Below are 17,394 nucleotides of genomic sequence, written 5' to 3'. Positions count from 1 at the left end.
TGTGTTTTCAACCCAATCACGGAGTTATTACGTTTTCATTGTGATTAGAAACAAGTGACAAGGAACACCATTTACTGTTGTACATGTACTATGAATATTGATTCTATTCACGACTTAGTCGTTTTGAGTTGTTTTTAGACTAACCATTTCGTAGAATTCTGTATAGCATTTAGCAAAGAAAAAAGCAATTTGGTTTTGTCGAGTTAAGAAAAAAAACGGAATAATTTTTCAAACCGCAAATTTTCATGACAGGGTAGATTTGTATTTTTTTTCTTTCTCACAAATTCATGTAGAAAGAAAAAGCAGTCTGGTTACATCACGTTTAAAACAACAAACATGTATACACACATTTTTAGTACACATACACATGTATATTTTGCAAAGTTCCTTAGCATCAAACAAACCAATTTAAAATATGGTTACGTCAAGTTGAAACAAAGTGAATACATACTGCAAATGTTCACGAACAATAGTTTGTCACAGAGCGTCCTGTTTCAGAAATTGTATGAGTAAAATAACAACACCAAAAGAAATCAGGGCCGGATCTGGGGGGGGGGGGGGGGGGTCCTGGGGTTCCGGAACCCCCCCCCCCCCCCCCCCCTGGCCATCCAATGTACCTCTCAGAGAAAAAAAATGTGGACTTTGGACCCCTGCCTTCAGTTGGAACCCCCCCCCCCCCCCCCTCAAACGAACTTGGTCCGGCCCTGGACATATATGTTTAGATCCGGACGATAATCTGACTTTAGTATTTCTTGCATTGTTTGCTTCAGCTGTTGCATGTTCTTACTTACCTCAGTAAGCTTCTGGATCAGACAAGAAGAAAGGCAAAAGGTCAACCAAGCCGTAGCATTCTTTTTAAAATTGTTTAACACGTACGTAGTCAATGTTTCACGCTAACACACACACACACACACACACACACACACACACACACACACACACACACATACACACACACACACACACACACACACACACACACACACACACATACACAGTACACACACATACGTGTCTGAGGGGGGGGGGGATGATATCTGGACATTTAAAAAAAAAGTGTTATATCTGGACTTGTTTATTTCTAAAGCTACAGAAACGGAATGCGAGTGTAAACATGTGTTAGACTTTAAGAATACTTTTTGAGATAAAAAAATTAAAACTCTAATTATTGAAAATTACACACCCAAAAATAGAGATTCTGAAACACGTGTTATATCTGGACATCTGCCACTTAAAAGTGAATGATAGCCGGACATATGACCGGAAAGCTGTAAATACTATCAACTTTATCAAAATAGCGTTACATATGCGTGGTAGTACAAAAAACCTACCAGTAATCCCACATAATTTTTTTTGGACAGGGACAAACCAAGGGGAGCTTTAACGTATTTTTTCGAGACAAATGTATCCGCAGCTGATAGTTGGTAGACTTTATTGGATGTCGTTATTCAAATGCAAACCGTGAGAATCAGAAAGCTTAGAAAGGAATTACGTTGTATTGTTTTCCTGCTTTGCCTGGCTCAGGTCGGGAAATTCAGGACCGAAATGACCCAAGGTGCAACTCATTCGTTTTGATGAGTTTCAAGTTTCTTAAAAGTTTTCGCAGCTGTTGGTAGACTTTATTGGATGTCGTTATTCAAATGCAATCCGCCAGAGACAGAGAGCTTCGAAAGGAATTACGTAATTGGTAGATTTGATTGGATGTCATTATTCAAATCTGCCGTGTAAAGGCAGAAGGAAGCAAGTCCATGAAACATAGTTTCGAGAAAATCGACATTTTCTGTTTGCATCACTGTTTTGGAATGAAAAGCTTTAAATAATTTCTTTGTTTGCTTATAACATGTAGGGCATTATTGTGCGTTTCTGCTATGAATATTAAAACCCTCATTTGATTCATCACTTAGAAATAATGATTTTTGTGGACTTACTGCCTTTTGCCGAATTAATTCCCCAAACTCATTCACTTAAAAATAATGGTAAAAGGCAGTAAGAGGACATACTGCTTTTTGCCAAATTATATCCCGACTAATATCTTATTTTTAACAAATGGCAAAAAGCAGCATTGGACTTGCTGCTTTGTGCCATATTATATCCTGTTCGTTATATCTGGCTGAGAAAAAGGCATAAAGCAGCAAGTGGACTTACTGCTTTCTGCTAATTTATCATCTCAGAAAATTGAAATTAGAAGAAAATACACGCAACACTGCTTTTGGAACTTTTTTTCAAATGTGACCTTACGCCCAGTGATTTCGTGAATTTCTGAATGCACAAAAAACTTCCTTGGTGAACAATTTGATTAACTGAGACGAATGTTCCCGTTTTCTTAAATTTCAACACATGCGTAAGTTATAGCCTTTGTCTGTGATTCTCGTTTTGCTTATCATTCTGTGGTCGCTCTCTCATGATTAACTTTATTGTTAATCCGTTCTTGTGTCATTTATATAGTTTAAGAAAGACCATTATTTTTAATACAAGTCTGATACTCTCTCTTGATATTCACAAGACAAATATTGACTTGAACGCAAGTATTTTAACATTAAAATACAAATCTAAGAAAGCGTTTACACGCACACACGCTTTTTTTGTGCTGTTTGTCTGTAACAGTTACACACACGCACACACACACACACACACACACACACACACACACACACACACACACACACACACACACACACACACACACACACACACACACACACACACACATAAATGTTATTTGTGTTTTTGACCAAAATATGACATTTTACACAGATCTCAACAGTCATTGTTCACCTTGACCGCTATCGCGGTCTCGGAGAACAATGACTATCTCGATCTGTGTAACTTTGAAATGTCATATTTTGGTCAAAAACGCAAATAAAGTATAATAACTTTCCCAATATTTTAGCAATGACTTGGTGGACTGCTTTATAACTTTCACAATATTTTAGCAATGACTTGGTGGACTGCTTTATAACTTTCACAATATTTTAGCAATGACTTGGTGGACTGCTTTATAACTTCTATATATATATACGACTTGTGTCTGTCTGTGTGTCTGTGTGTCTGTGTGTCTGTGTCTTCGCGATGCACGGCCAAAGTTCTCGATGGATCTGCTTCAAATTTGGTGGGCTTATTCACAGAGACCCCAGACACAACCTCATCGATGAGATATTTCAACACGTGCTCTCAGCGCGCTGCGCTGAACCGATTTTGGTTCCACCTCAGCTACCCGGGCCCCCATACCGACACACCAAAGCCGCTACACCACATCACAACGCCAAAGTTCTCGGTGGATCTTTTTCAAGTTTGGACACCGTATTCAGCTACACCCCGGACACAATATCATCGATGAGATATTTCAACACGTGCTCTCAGCGCGCAGCGCTGAACCGATTTTGGTTTTTGTGTTCATTTCACCATTACAAGTACAATGTAACTCTTCCTTATCTTCTCCAGTGTTTTCCGTTTATCTCCCTTCCTTCGTGTGGCTTCAATCCATATTCCCGTTTCTAAGTTACTATTTTTAGAATGTCACTGCGCTGTCCAGAACGCTTCCCTTGCACCCGTAAGTTGTTCTTACTGTCAAAGTGAAAAGGTCGAAACAATTTATAGCCACGCGAAAAATACACTCTCACCTATCTCTATATATTTATAGATATAGATATACATATATATATGTTATAAAGCAGTCCACCAAGTCATTGCTAACATATTGTGAAAGTTAAAAAGCAGTTCACCAAGTCATTGCTAAAATATTGTGAAAGTTATAACGCAGTCCACCAAGTCATTGCTAAAATATTGTGAAAGTTATTTAGCAGTCCGCCAAGTCATTGCTAAAATATTGATAAAGTTATTTAGCAGTCCGCCAGGTCATTGCTAAAATATTGTGAAAGTTATAAAGCAGTCCACCAAGTCATTGCTAAAATATTGTGAAAGTTATAAAGCAGTCCACCAAGTCATTGCTAAAATATTGTGAAAGTTATTTAGCTGTCCGCCAAGTCATTGCTAAAATATTGTGAAAGTTATAAAGTAGTCCACCAAGTCATTGCTAAAATATTGTGAAAGTTATAAAGCAGTCCACCAAGTCATTGCTAAAATATTGTGAAAGTTATAAAGCAGTCCACCAAGTCATTGCTAAAATATTGTGAAAGTTATAAAACAGTCCACCAAGTCATTGCTAAAATATTGGGAAAGTTATAACGCAGTCTACCAAGTCATTGCTAAAATATTGTGAAAGTTCTAAAGTAGAATATTTTGAAAACATGTCCAGCAAAGTGAGCGATTTCAGAGATGCTGGAAAAATTTGGACCAAAATAAGGAAATTCAAATGCAGACACAAGCAGGCTGAACGTCCTCTTATGCACGAAGGAAAAAAAATATGAAAGCCTTCCTGAAAAAGCAGAACTGTTTGCAGATATTTTTGCAGCAGCAAGCCAAACAGATAAACTGTTATGTGAGCAGGAACTCTTCCGTAAGAAGTGGGAGGATAAACAGGACTTAAACGACCCAGAACTCAACCCTTCCTTAAAAATAAATGCTCCCTTATCCATTCAAGAACTGAAAACGGCTATAGCATAGGTGACAAAAGTCCGATCCACCTGTGGTTCTGATCCAATAAACTATCAGGTCATACAACATTTACCAAACCAAGGATTAAATCTTTTACTGGATTTTTATTCAACATGCTGGAAGTCTGGCCTGATTCCCTCAGCTTGGAAAGAGGCTGTTGTGATCCCCATTTTAAAGCCTGGAAAACCAAGAGCTGACCCTTCCAACTGGCGCCCTATATCTCTGACCTCCCATCTGAGCAAAATCTATGAAAGAATACTAAAATCCAGACTAGAAGATGAAATGGAAAGAAAAAAGGTAATACCCCTGTGCCAAGCCGGTTTCCGTCGAGGCAGGGGTGTCTCGGATCACATTGTAAAACTGTCCTCCAAAATTAAGAAAGCTCTCTCACGCAAGAAGTCTCTCTTTGCTGTCTTTTTTGACATCAAAAAAGCCTACGATACAGTATGGCACCAACGATTGTTGTTCAAATTGAAGCAATTAGGCATCAGTGGTAATATGTTTCAATACATAAAAAGCTTTCTACTGAACAGATCCTTTCAAACTGATTATAAAGGTGCCAAATCATCCACTCGCAAAGTTGACATGGGAGTGCCACAGGGCTCAGTAATAGCACCACTGCTTTTTAGCATTATGCTGCGTGACATATCGACAATTAAAACACATGGAGCCGAACTGACGCTTTATGCGGATGATATTGCTCTATGCAAAGAGTATCAAAACAAAACCTATAAAACAGAACACAAATTCTCTAAAGAGTGGCAAACAGCTATAGATAACATTGCGAACTATATGCGGGAGAATGGCTTCACTCTCTCTGCCGAGAAAACTGTATTCGTTGTCTTTACAAACCGAAAACTGGAAAAGATACAGTTCTCACTAGATAAATGTGTTGTCTCACCCAGTCAGCAGGTGAAATATCTGGGCGTACTTTTCACCTCAAATGGACTATGTATCTCTTAAGCAAAGCAAATAAGCTCGAAAATGGCTTGATAAGCTACAGTCAGCGGAATGTCGTGCCCTTCGGCTTGCCCTCGGACACCCAAGGCATTCAAAGCAGGCCATTGTATACCACCAAGCAGGATTCCTCCCTCTTGACATGTGGCGGCGCAAGGCTACAACCGCATTACAATCATATCCAAAACAAAAAGGCCCACTTTGGCACTACTTTCTCCTCACTGGCTCAATTCAATGCTTCACTCTTTAGTGAAATCAGTGTCGACCCAAATGATGTGGCCCAAAACCCCATATCTCGTGATCCCTCATGGAAAGAATTTTGACACAGAATATTGCACAGCTACAAAGGACACAAGCCCTTGAGCACATTGATACTGTATACAAAGGCCATGTTCATGTTTACACAGACGGGTCAGTGTTGGATGACAAGAAGGCTGGCGCAGCTTTTGTAATCCCCAGCGATGACATGACTGGGAAATTTAAACTGTGCAACAGAAACTCGATCTTCTCAGCTGAGCTCCTTGCCATCTGCATGTCGCTTGTTCATCTCAATCTCAAGAACACTCCTCCTCAAAAGATAGCTATATTCTCTGACTCCAAAGCAGCCATTGAAGCATTAAGATCTAACAAAAGATCAAAAAGACATGATCTTGTCATTGCCATAAAGGAGCTGGCAAATAAAATTATAAAAAAAGGAAGCGAGATTAACCTGGTCTGGTGTCCAGCACACGTGAACGTGCCTGGCAACGAGAAAGCGGACAAAGCCGCTAAAGAAGCTGCCCAAGGCATAGGCGCCTCCGAGGTAGACCTGCCATTGTCTGCTTCTGAGATCAGTAGCCTTACAGACTCTCTTCTCTGGAGAGAATGGAGGAACAAATATATGCACAAGGCTATAAGCTCTGGCTGGCTCATTCGGGAAGCCCCATCAAAACAGATGAACACCTATAATGCATGCCCACGTGTAATAAAAAGGATTAACCGCCTAAGGGCAGAAGCTGGGAATTACCAATTTCTAGAGCTTAAATGCACCTGTCAATCCGACCTCACCATTGCTCATTTGACTTTGGAGTGTGATTTGAACTCATGCCACTTTCAACCCCTGACTCAGTTTATAAACTCAAATAGAAATATTCTGCCAAATACCTCAAAGGAAAAATTAAGCTATCTTTTAAGTTTTAATAAAGACCTTGGGTGGCAAGGTCCCAAACTTATCGCTGGACTTATGCACACGCACCCACTTGGTCCCTGGATATGAAGAGACGTTGCTGCGGCTGACGCCATTGCTTCTCATACAGCTACTATATATTTTTATCAGAACTTTTAAAAATACCATTTTATATCCAAGTATCTCTTAACACCATTTTTAATTAGATGAGCGAGAGTGTGCGGGGGGCGGGAGGGTGGTGAACCACTGTACATAAAGGGAAAGTTTGTGTGCGTGCCTGTGTGTGTTCTTAATCTAAGACAAATGTCGCCAATGTTTTTACAGAGTGACGTTAAATAAACGATTTTATCATCATTATCTGTCTGTATGTTCTGGCATTTGAGAAGCCACAACAGATAATATAGGGCTAAGAAATAAGCTCTAAAATTCTCAATCCCGTTTGACAGGACTTCGCCTTCAAAGGTGATTGTGGTGAACCGCCACGCTGTCTGTCTCTGTCTCGCGATTCACCCCGGCGAAGCCGGGTATTCCTCTAGTTCACAATATTTTAGCAATGACTTGGTGGACTGCTTTATAACTGTCACAATATTTTAGCAATGACTTGGTGGACTGCTTTATAACTTTCACAATATTTTAGCAATGACTTGGTGGACTACTTTAGAACTTTCACAATATTTTAGCAATGACTTGGTGGACTACTTTAGAACTTTCACAATATTTTAGCAATGACTTGGTAGACTGCGTTATAACTTTCCCAATATTTTAGCAATGACTTGGTGGACTGTTTTATAACTTTCACAATATTTTAGCAATGACTTGGTGGACTGCTTTATAACTTTCACAATATTTTAGCAATGACTTGGTGGACTGCTTTATAACTGTCACAATATTTTAGCAATGACTTGGTGGACTGCTTTATAACTTTCACAATATTTTAGCAATGACTTGGTGGACTACTTTAGAACTTTCACAATATTTTAGCAATGACTTGGTGGACTGCTTTATAACTTTCACAATATTTTAGCAATGACTTGGTGGACTGCGTTATAACTTTCACAATATTTTAGCAATGACTTGGTGAACTGCTTTTTTTTTTTTTTTTTTTTTGTTGTTTTTTTCTCTTTTTTTTCTCTTTTTTGTGTGCCTCAGTTGCATGCAGTCCGCTTCAAGCTGAAAAATAAATGAAAAGAATGAAACCCTAAGTTGTTTTTTATTGTTTGTTTTTTTTCCCTTCCTTTTCTCTTCTTTCTTTCTTTCTCTCTACAGCTGAGCGTCCTTCTTCATTGGCGTTTTATATATTTATCAATTGTATGTGGTTTTCTACAATGGACAAAATCTTGCATCTTTAATGTTGGTTATTGTCTTACATATGTCTGTGTTTGGGTTGACTTAGGTGTTGTTTGTGGCGGTGTCATGATGGAGTTAACATAGTAACAGTCACAATGAGTAAGAGGAAAAGCAAATTGTAAGCGTGCTAAAGTTTTCTTAGTAACAGTTCTCTTTTCATACAAGTGGTGTTTAGTGTAACCATGTAAGTTCCGCCTTTACCCCGGTACCGTTCTCCTTTTAGCGAAACGAAAGAAAGAGGGGGCGGTGAGGGAAGCCAGAAAAGAAGTATATATGATACACTATTCTACGTTTCGTATTTGTTTCTCTTTGTCAAACATTATTATAATATCAGTGGGAGTTCCGTATCTATATTTGCTTATGCACATCTTTCCTATCAAAATCAAGTGATTTATATATTTGCATTTTATTGAGTCAGCACCATTAATATAACCACACAAAATATGTTCTACTCCAAAGACTATTCTTATTTTATATTTCTCATAAATAATTTGTTCAACGTATCTCCATAGCACTTTTATTTTCTTACAATTAACAAAAAAATGTTCAACGTAATCTATTTCGGTTGGACAGAAGGGGCATCTCACACTATCTCGTATTCCAATTTTATACAGAAGAACATTTGTTGGATAAATCGTGTGTAATATTTTCCAGTGCAGCTCTCTTAATCTGGATTCTTGGGTTACATTTTTGGCCAGGTTCCAATGTGACTGGTCGACATTAATGCCAAACATATCACGCCAGAAGTTGATAGATCTCGGGGTAGTGTACTTTTCTTCAACAATATATTCACGGAATTGCCTGGCACTTTTAATACTCGTTTTATTGAAAAGAAGATTGTTTTGTCTATTCAATACAGGTTGGTTAGGATCATAATTGCTTTTCTTAATATATTCAGATACTGCTGATCGAACTACAATATATTCCAAGTAGAGGCCAGGTGAAGCGTAAACACTTGCTTGGATAGCGGGATAGGACTTGATACCGTGATTACCTAACATGTCTCCTACATACGTAATGCCTGACCGGGCCCAGTTCTCATAATACAGAACATTATTTTGGTAACTTATACTTGGATTGTTCCATAAGCAGTTGTCTTGCACGCAATCGTTCTGAGAAATTGTATTATGTTCTAACCATGTTCGAGCAACAGCTGTCCAAAATATCGATTTTATTCTTCCAATTCCCTTAAACTTAGACGGTCGAATAGCTGTAGTAAAGCAGGCAAAGCCACAACCGAACCCTTCAAAATATTTGTTTGGGATCCATGTCCATTTGCATGAAAGGTTGCCAGATGAGAGTTTGCTTAACCATTGACATAAGAAGGAGTTTTGCATTGTTTTGACGTCTATCATATCAATACCACCCTTTTCGGTACTGCTATTTAAAACAACTCTTTTTACTTTTTCGAATGTTTTTTTATTACAGTCTTTTTTCCTCCACAGAAAACGATATAATATTGTGTTTATTTCCTGCAGCACTTTGTCAGGGATACAAATAGATTGCATTAAATAAACTAACTGCGAGAGCAGAAAAGTTTTGATAATGCAAATTTTTCCAGGAATGCCCAGGTTCCTTTTTTCCCAAGTGAAGATGCTTTGCTTAATTTTATCAATTTTACTTGACCAGTTTAGTTCAATTTCGGATGCGCTTTTCTCGCTGTTAAAGTTTACTCCTAATATTTTAATCTGCCGAACACATTTTACCTCAAAATTAAAATTGATATTTTTACTTGATCCAATTCCCATTGCTTCAGACTTTAGCTTATTCAAGCACAAGCCTGACACCTCCGAAAATACGTCTATAATCTGTAGAACCATTGTAACGTCATCCGCGTCTCTCAAAAACAAAGTGATATCATCGGCGTATAATAGAATTTTTAAAATATTTCTACCAGTTACATTAAGGCCTTTTACTTCGTTGCTCTGCCTAAATCGTATAGCCAGAAATTCCAGACCAATAATAAATGCCATCGGTGAGAACGGACATCCTTGTCTAATGCCACATTTTACATCAAAGTTTTCCGACAGCCACCCATTGTACACAATACAACTTCTGGTTTCATTAAACAACACATTTACCCATTGTATAAAATCTTTTCCAAAGCCAAATTTACGAAATGCACAAATCATATATTTTTTGGATATACTGAAAATCCAAGGCTAATAAAATCCCAGGTTTCCTATTAATTCTGCAATATTCAATCACATCGTCTATAGTTCTTATAGTGGATGAGACATGCCTTCCTTTCATATAACCGACCTGGTCCTCATTGACCACTTTATTTATTACTTTGCTCAGTCGATTTGCAAGAGACTTGGCTAAAATTTTGTAATCAGTGTTTGTCAGTGAGATGGGTCGCCAGTTTGTAAGTTTGTTTTTTGGCAGATCTTTTCCTTTATGCAATAAGGTTAATACTGCTGCCCTTTGGGTGTAGGACAAAGAACCATGATCAAAAGAGTAATTAAAGGATTGCACAATTACATCCTTCAGTTTACACCAAAATATTTTAACAAATTCAGTAGTCAGACCGTCCAGACCGGGCGAAGACCCGTTTTTCATCATTCTAAGAGCATTGGAGGCTTCTTCAATGGTAATTATACCTTCACATTGTTGCATTTCGTCTTCACTTAATTTTGGAAGTTCGCACTCGCCAAGGAAGTTGTCAACACTGTTAGATACAACCGAATCAGGTATGTTTATTTCACGGCTATAGAGGTTTGCATAGTATTCTTTTTGTGTTTTTAAAATTTCAAATTGGTCATGTATCTTGTCTCCATTCTCCAATTCAATATTCGGAAATAGTTTTGCATTTGCCCGTACTTTTTCTAGATTGAGGAAAAACTTGGTGTTCTTTTCCCCCTCCTCAATCCATTTAATTCGAGATCTCGTTTGTGCGCTCTTCAATCGCTCTTGTTCATAAATTTCAAGGTGAATTTTAAGTTCTTCGCGTTTTCTTAGTAAAGTGACGTTATCAGGTTCCCTAGCAAGATCGGATTCACAAGATTCAAGTTTGTTGTACGTGTCAATCTGCTTATTTTTATTGAAAACTGCACGTTGCTTACTGAATCGGATCGTTTCCTCGTTTATTTTTATTTTTAATAATTCCCATTTTTGTTCAGGGTTCTCCTGCTTATTTTCATCAAGGTAAGTGTCAATTACACTATTAATTTTGTGCACATATTGCTTATCTTTCAAGAGTAGATTATTACATTTGTAATAACCCGGTCCTTTCTTGCCGTTAGAGAGTTTTAGTGTAATACGTACACCTCTGTGGTCGGATGTTGGGACAGACATTAAATTAGTCTCGATCACTGTGTCCATTCCCTCTTCCGTTGTAAAAATATAGTCCAACCGTCTGGCTATAAACTTGTTAATATTTATTTTGGACCATGTATATTCCCTAGTCTCGGGATTAAAAATACGCCAGACGTCATTTAGACCGCACTGTTCGACAAAAGAGTTGAAAAGTTTGACATGTGCGGCAGGGTGTTTTTCTCCACTAATGATATCAAGGTTATTATCTCTAACACTGTTAAAATCACCGCAAACTATTTTAATGGACTGCTTTATAACTTTCACAATATTTTAGCAATGACCTGGCGGACTGCTAAATAACTTTATCAATATTTTAGCAATGACTTGGCGGACTGCTAAATAACTTTCACAATATTTTAGCAATGACTTGGTGGACTGCTTTATAACTTTCACAATATTTTAGCAATGACTTGGTGAACTGCTTTTTAACTTTCACAATATGTTAGCAATGACTTGGTGGACTGCTTTATAACTTTCACAATATTTTAGCAATGACTTGGTGGACTGCTTTATAACTTTCACAATATTTTAGCAATGACCTGGCGGACTGCTTTATAACTTTCACAATATTTTAGCAGTGACTTGGTGGACTGTTTTATAACTTTAACAATATTTTAGCAATGACTTGGTGGACTGCTTTATAACTTTTACAATATTTTAGCAATGACTTGGTGGACTGCGTTATAACTTTCACAATATTTTAGCAATGACTTGGTGGACTGCTTTATAACTTTTACAATATTTTAGCAATGACTTGGTGGACTGCGTTATAACTTTCACAATATTTTAGCAATGACTTGGTGGACTGCTTTATAACTTTTACAATATTTTAGCAATGACTTAGTGGACTGCTTTATAACTTTCACAATATTTTAGCAATGACTTGGTGGACTGCTTTATAACTTTTACAATATTTTAGCAATGACTTGGTGGACTGCGTTATAACTTTCACAATATTTTAGCAATGACTTGGTGGACTGCGTTATAACTTTCACAATATTTTAGCAATGACTTGGTGGACTGCTTTATAACTGTCACAATATTTTAGCAATGACTTGGTGGACTGCTTTATAACTTTCACAATATTTTAGCAATGACTTGGTGGACTGCTTTATAACTTTCACAATATTTTAGCAATGACTTGGTGGACTGCTTTATAACTTTTACAATATTTTAGCAATGACTTAGTGGACTGCTTTATAACTTTCACAATATTTTAGCAATGACTTGGTGGACTGCTTTATAACTTTTACAATATTTTAGCAATGACTTGGTGGACTGCGTTATAACTTTCACAATATTTTAGCAATGACTTGGTGGACTGCTTTATAACTTTTACAATATTTTAGCAATGACTTGGTGGACTGCGTTATAACTTTCACAATATTTTAGCAATGACTTGGTGGACTGCTTTATAACTTTCACAATATTTTAGCAATGACGTGGCGGACTGCTAAATAACTTTTACAATATTTTCCTTACTTTCAAGACGTACTGCGAGTAAGTTTGTAGAATGTTACAGATAATATTTTGTTCCGATGTTATGCAATGATCCTGAAAAACTGTTTAAACTCGTCATAGAATTCGTCACTTGTGTTAAAAAAAAAGCATAAATGACTTCACATGTCTACAGACAAACGATTGATTCGTCACTTGTGTTAACAAATGCATTAATGACTTCACATTTCTCCAGACAAATGATTGAATCGTCACTTGTGTTAAAAAAGCATTCATGACTTCACATGTCTACAGAAAATTTATTAATACAGTCATATGACCAAGATACCAGTTAGAGTTTATACTCACCTGTATGTCCGATGATTTGACTTGTCCGAATAGGTTGAAACTTCGGTCTTGTTCCGATGGCTTGGCTTGTCTGATTAGATTCAAACTTCAGTCTTGTTCCGATGGCTTGGCTTGTCTGATTAGATTCAAACTTCAGTCTTGTTCCGATGGCTTGGCTTGTCCGTCCCGGCTCAGACTGTAGTCTTTATAGAACGTTTGTCGAGCATGGGCGTGCCTTGCATGAACAGAGTATGGGCGTGCCTTGCATGAACAGAGTATGGGCGTGCCTTGCATGAACAGAGTATGTGCGGGGCTTGATGAAATGAGACATGTATATTGCGACGTGGATGTAGCAAACTACGGCAACGAATATCTATCGATTAGAATGTGTCCCTTAGCTGAGCGATTCAACAGCAACAGTGTGATATGGGCGGAGCTTTATGCCATGAGGCGCGTCAGATGAATATTCGTTAATTCCATTTCGTTCCTAGACTGTATACATGTACATTAAAACGACATTGTGACTTGCCCTCTACTACTTCTCTACACGTATACACTAATCGGAACCGACCAAACAGACTGAGCCAGTAGCGCGACATATGTCGTGACAACCAGGAGACAGTATACGTAAAGTAGTGCGACATATGTCGCGACAACCAGCCTAATATAAGGGTTAACTTTAATACAGTAGCTGCTGTGCAACTCTACGTGTTTTGATCAAACGCCACCCAAGGGTGGAATAACCCGAATTCCGAGTCTACAACATAATGATTGCGAAAGTAGACGACGTCAATATGTTTTGACATCATTGCGCCGAGACGTCATCCCCTCTCTTGGGCCCTCTCTTGGGTCTTGCATTCTTTACGCTTTTTGAGTGTGTAAGTACGTGTCATGTCTGTAATCTTTATCCCGTGTGTGCGCGTGTGTGTGTGTATGTGTCTGTGTGTACATGTTTGTGTTAGTGTTTGAGAGAGATGGAGAACATTGTGTCTGTGTGTGTGCGTTTGTGCGCGCGCGAGCCTCTGGGAGTATATATGTGTGTGTGTGTGTGTGTGTGTGTGTGTGTGTGTGTGTGTGTGTGTGTGTGTGTGTGTGTGTGTGTGTGTGTGTGTGTGCAGGGCCGGACTAGGCTAAGAGGAGGGGGGGTTGCCAGTTGCCCCCTGAAGCTGATGGGTAGGTCATATTCTGAGATAGGAAAATGGTCGCTCCTTGCATGAAACGGCATAAAATAAACAATACCGTAAAATCCCTATCAAACGCCCAGTATCTAGCAAACGCACACCCCCCACTTTTGGCCAAAAGTTGGGCAGAGGGGTCACTACCTAGTAAACGCCCACCCCGGTTTTTTGTTTTTTAAATTAGTTTTAAGACGGTCGGCCTCCTTTATCTACGATATGTGCACATGCATAATGATTGTGTGCGTGCATAATTATGTGCGTGCGTGCATGTGTGTGTATGTGTGTGTGTGTGTTTGTGTGTGTGTGTGTGTGTGTGTGTGTGTGTGTGTGTGTGTGTGTGTGTGTGTGTGTGTGTGTGTGTGTGTGTGTGTGTGTGTGTGGTTGTGTGTGTAAAAGTGAACAATTTTACGTCTCATTAACAAAGAAAACATGTATTCTTACACAAACTGTTACCCTAAAAACCACGCATCTCCACACTTTTTGGGCACCGTTTTGTGAGAAAAGCTCGTATCAACATTCATTGAAGCGTGACGGCTTCATCTGACCACAAATTCTCAATTTCTTACCAGGAACCCACTTCTGGCATCACAAAGATTCATAAAATATTGGAATTCATCACAAAGATTCATAAAATACTGTATGACTGAGAACAAGTTGAAGCTGAACAGTGAGAAGACGGAGGCCCTTCTCGTTGGAACACGACAGAAGATTGCTTCCCTCACTGTGACCGACCTCCAGCTGGATGACGCGACTGTTCCATTCTCCCCTGCTGTCAAGAGCCTTGGCATCTTTCTCGACTCCACTTTCTCCATGCAGACACACATCTCCTCCATCATCAAGACCTGCTTTTTCCACCTGCGACGCATCGCCTCCATCCGTCGCTACCTCACCCACGACGCCTGTGTCAAGCTGGTTGTCTCCCTCATCTTCAGTCGTCTGGACTACTGCAACTCCATTCTGGCTGGCCTCCCCGCCTCATCCATTCATGGCCTACAACGAGTTCAGAACGCTGCTGCCAGGCTGACGTTGAGGAAGACGAAGCGAGACCACATCACCCCCCTACTTCGCTCCTTGCACTGGCTCCCTGTCAACACCCGAATCTCCTACAAACTGTCCACTATGGTCTACAAGTGTCTCAACGACTCCCGAGTACCTTCAATCCTCCCTGGACCTGTACACCCAGCCCTCCGACCGTCCCCTTCGTTCTGCTGCTGACCCTCTCCGCCTCCACATCCCTCGCTCGAAACTCGCATCTGCTGGTCAGCGTGCATTTCCCTCCGCGGGCCCCTCCGTCTGGAACTCCCTGCCGCTTGAGCTTCGCCAGAGCCCCTCTCTTGACGCGTTCAAGAGTAGGTTGAAGACTCAGTTCTTCCCGTAGCTGGCTGCGACTTTCATGTTCGACGTGATGTGTTGTGCCCGAAAAGACATTCTTGTGCTGTGCTCTGCGAGAGGTGTTTTCTTTGTGCTTAATATTATTTTGTTTGGACCTAGCTATTGATGTGTACATTGCTGTTAAACAGTTGTTTGTTTACCAGGGTTTGCTAGTGTGTGATAGGGTTCGTGTCCGTCTGAAGATGTTAGTTTCTTTGTTAGTCCTGTGTTGACAACTCTTCGACAAGCGCTTAGAACTGTACCCACGGAATACGCGCTATATAAGCTTCACATTGATTGATTGATTGATTGAATTTGATTTTGTGATTTTTTAATTCAGTTCTTTTCGTTTTTCTCAAAACAACAAAAATGACGATACGAGGTTTGGTTTGAACACCGACGTAACGTTCAACCATGCCGAAGCACACATCCTATACAGTGACATACAAACTGAAAGCCCTGAGATATCTTGAAAACGAAGCTGCAGGCTATGTTTCGGTATGTGCCCGCGAGTTTTCTGTTGACAAAAAAAGAATGAGAGAGTGGAGGGAACACAGAGACATAACAAAACAGCAATACGGGAAAGAAAAGGAAAAACGAAAGTTGTCTGAAGGACCGCCAGTTAGATCTCAAGAAGTTGACCAAGGTGTGATGAAATACTTGGAAGAGGATTTCTAAACAAGAGAAGAAACTGAATTGTGCTGAACTTATTCTAAGAATGAGAAGAATCAAGGTCACATGTGTTCTTCTTAAGCGTTGTTGACTATGAATGTATATGTAAATGCTTGTATGACTGTGTTTTAATTTTAGTGTTATTTGTTGTTTTAGTGATTTTTCACTACCTATTTTATTCATGTTTGTATTACTTAGTTAGTGGAAGAATCTTTTGTAATTGTATGCTTGATGGTGTATGCTTTTAATTAAGCGTTGTTGACTATGAATGTAGATGTAAATGCTTGTATAACTGTATTTTAATTTTAAATGTGTCAAGCGCAAAGAGCATAATTGTAAAGTTAGGATGTTGCGCTATATAAATGCTCATTTATTATTATTATTATTATTATTATTCTTTTTTTACAGACTGTTGATCTTTAGTTGTTTAAACAAGCGTGTGTTTATTTTTCATTAGAATTGCATAAATCACATGGTTGTATCTTTTTTTTTTCTCGTGAAAATGTGATGACACTTTATCTTGCAAAGGGGTGTATACCTAGCAAACACCCACCCCCTACTTTTACCCGAAATCTGTGCGGAGGGGGGGGGGAGGTGGGCGTTTGCTAGGGATTTTACGGTATTGGTATGAATTAGTAACATCTGGAGGTGTTTACTAAAAGATTTAATTTGAAATAAATATATATGAAGGATCATGATATAATTACTCATGTTTGACTTCTTCAATGGTTTGGAAGTATGCACATGCAGGTATGAGATGTGAAATGATCCTGATTATATGGCTTATGAAAATAAAAATAAGAATATGTCTTGTGATGAACACTGGAACCTGTAAACAATTAGTTACTTTGTTGACAAAATGTGTACATAAAATCTGCAGCAGGAGGGTATTATCTGCTTAATTTTCAATCGACTCAATTAGCATTTTCATCAACTTATAATTGAATTGCACAAGTGAGTCAAGCTCGGTTGCTATACTCTGTACTGTACACAGATGTCACTGCACTTGGTGCTCTTTGTGTGCTAGCTAACTGGGAACCTATAAGC

The 17,394-nt window shown here is 38.9% G+C and overlaps 1 long non-coding RNA gene across 4 annotated transcripts in view; it reads right to left on the bottom strand.

Annotated features, from left to right (window-relative positions):
- LOC138954847 (uncharacterized) overlaps nt 1-13,311 on the bottom strand; it is a 28,215-nt gene extending 14,904 nt beyond the window's left edge. The window contains exon 1 of one of the 4 annotated variants that reach the window (XR_011451978.1): nt 13,148-13,311. This is a non-coding gene — a long non-coding RNA (uncharacterized lncRNA). Of the gene's footprint in view, nt 1-451; nt 476-13,147 lie in introns of those variants that run through there. The other 3 variants (XR_011451977.1, XR_011451979.1, XR_011451980.1) reach the window with 3 other exon arrangements.
- Nucleotides 13,312-17,394: the final 4,083 nt, after the last annotated feature.

This window comes from Littorina saxatilis, unplaced genomic scaffold (assembly GCF_037325665.1).
Source record: "Littorina saxatilis isolate snail1 unplaced genomic scaffold, US_GU_Lsax_2.0 scaffold_466, whole genome shotgun sequence".
In the NCBI taxonomy this organism is placed as follows: domain Eukaryota; kingdom Metazoa; phylum Mollusca; class Gastropoda; order Littorinimorpha; family Littorinidae; genus Littorina; species Littorina saxatilis.
Note: the sequence above shows the minus strand (reverse complement) of the source record. Positions and strands in the feature narration are given on the sequence as shown.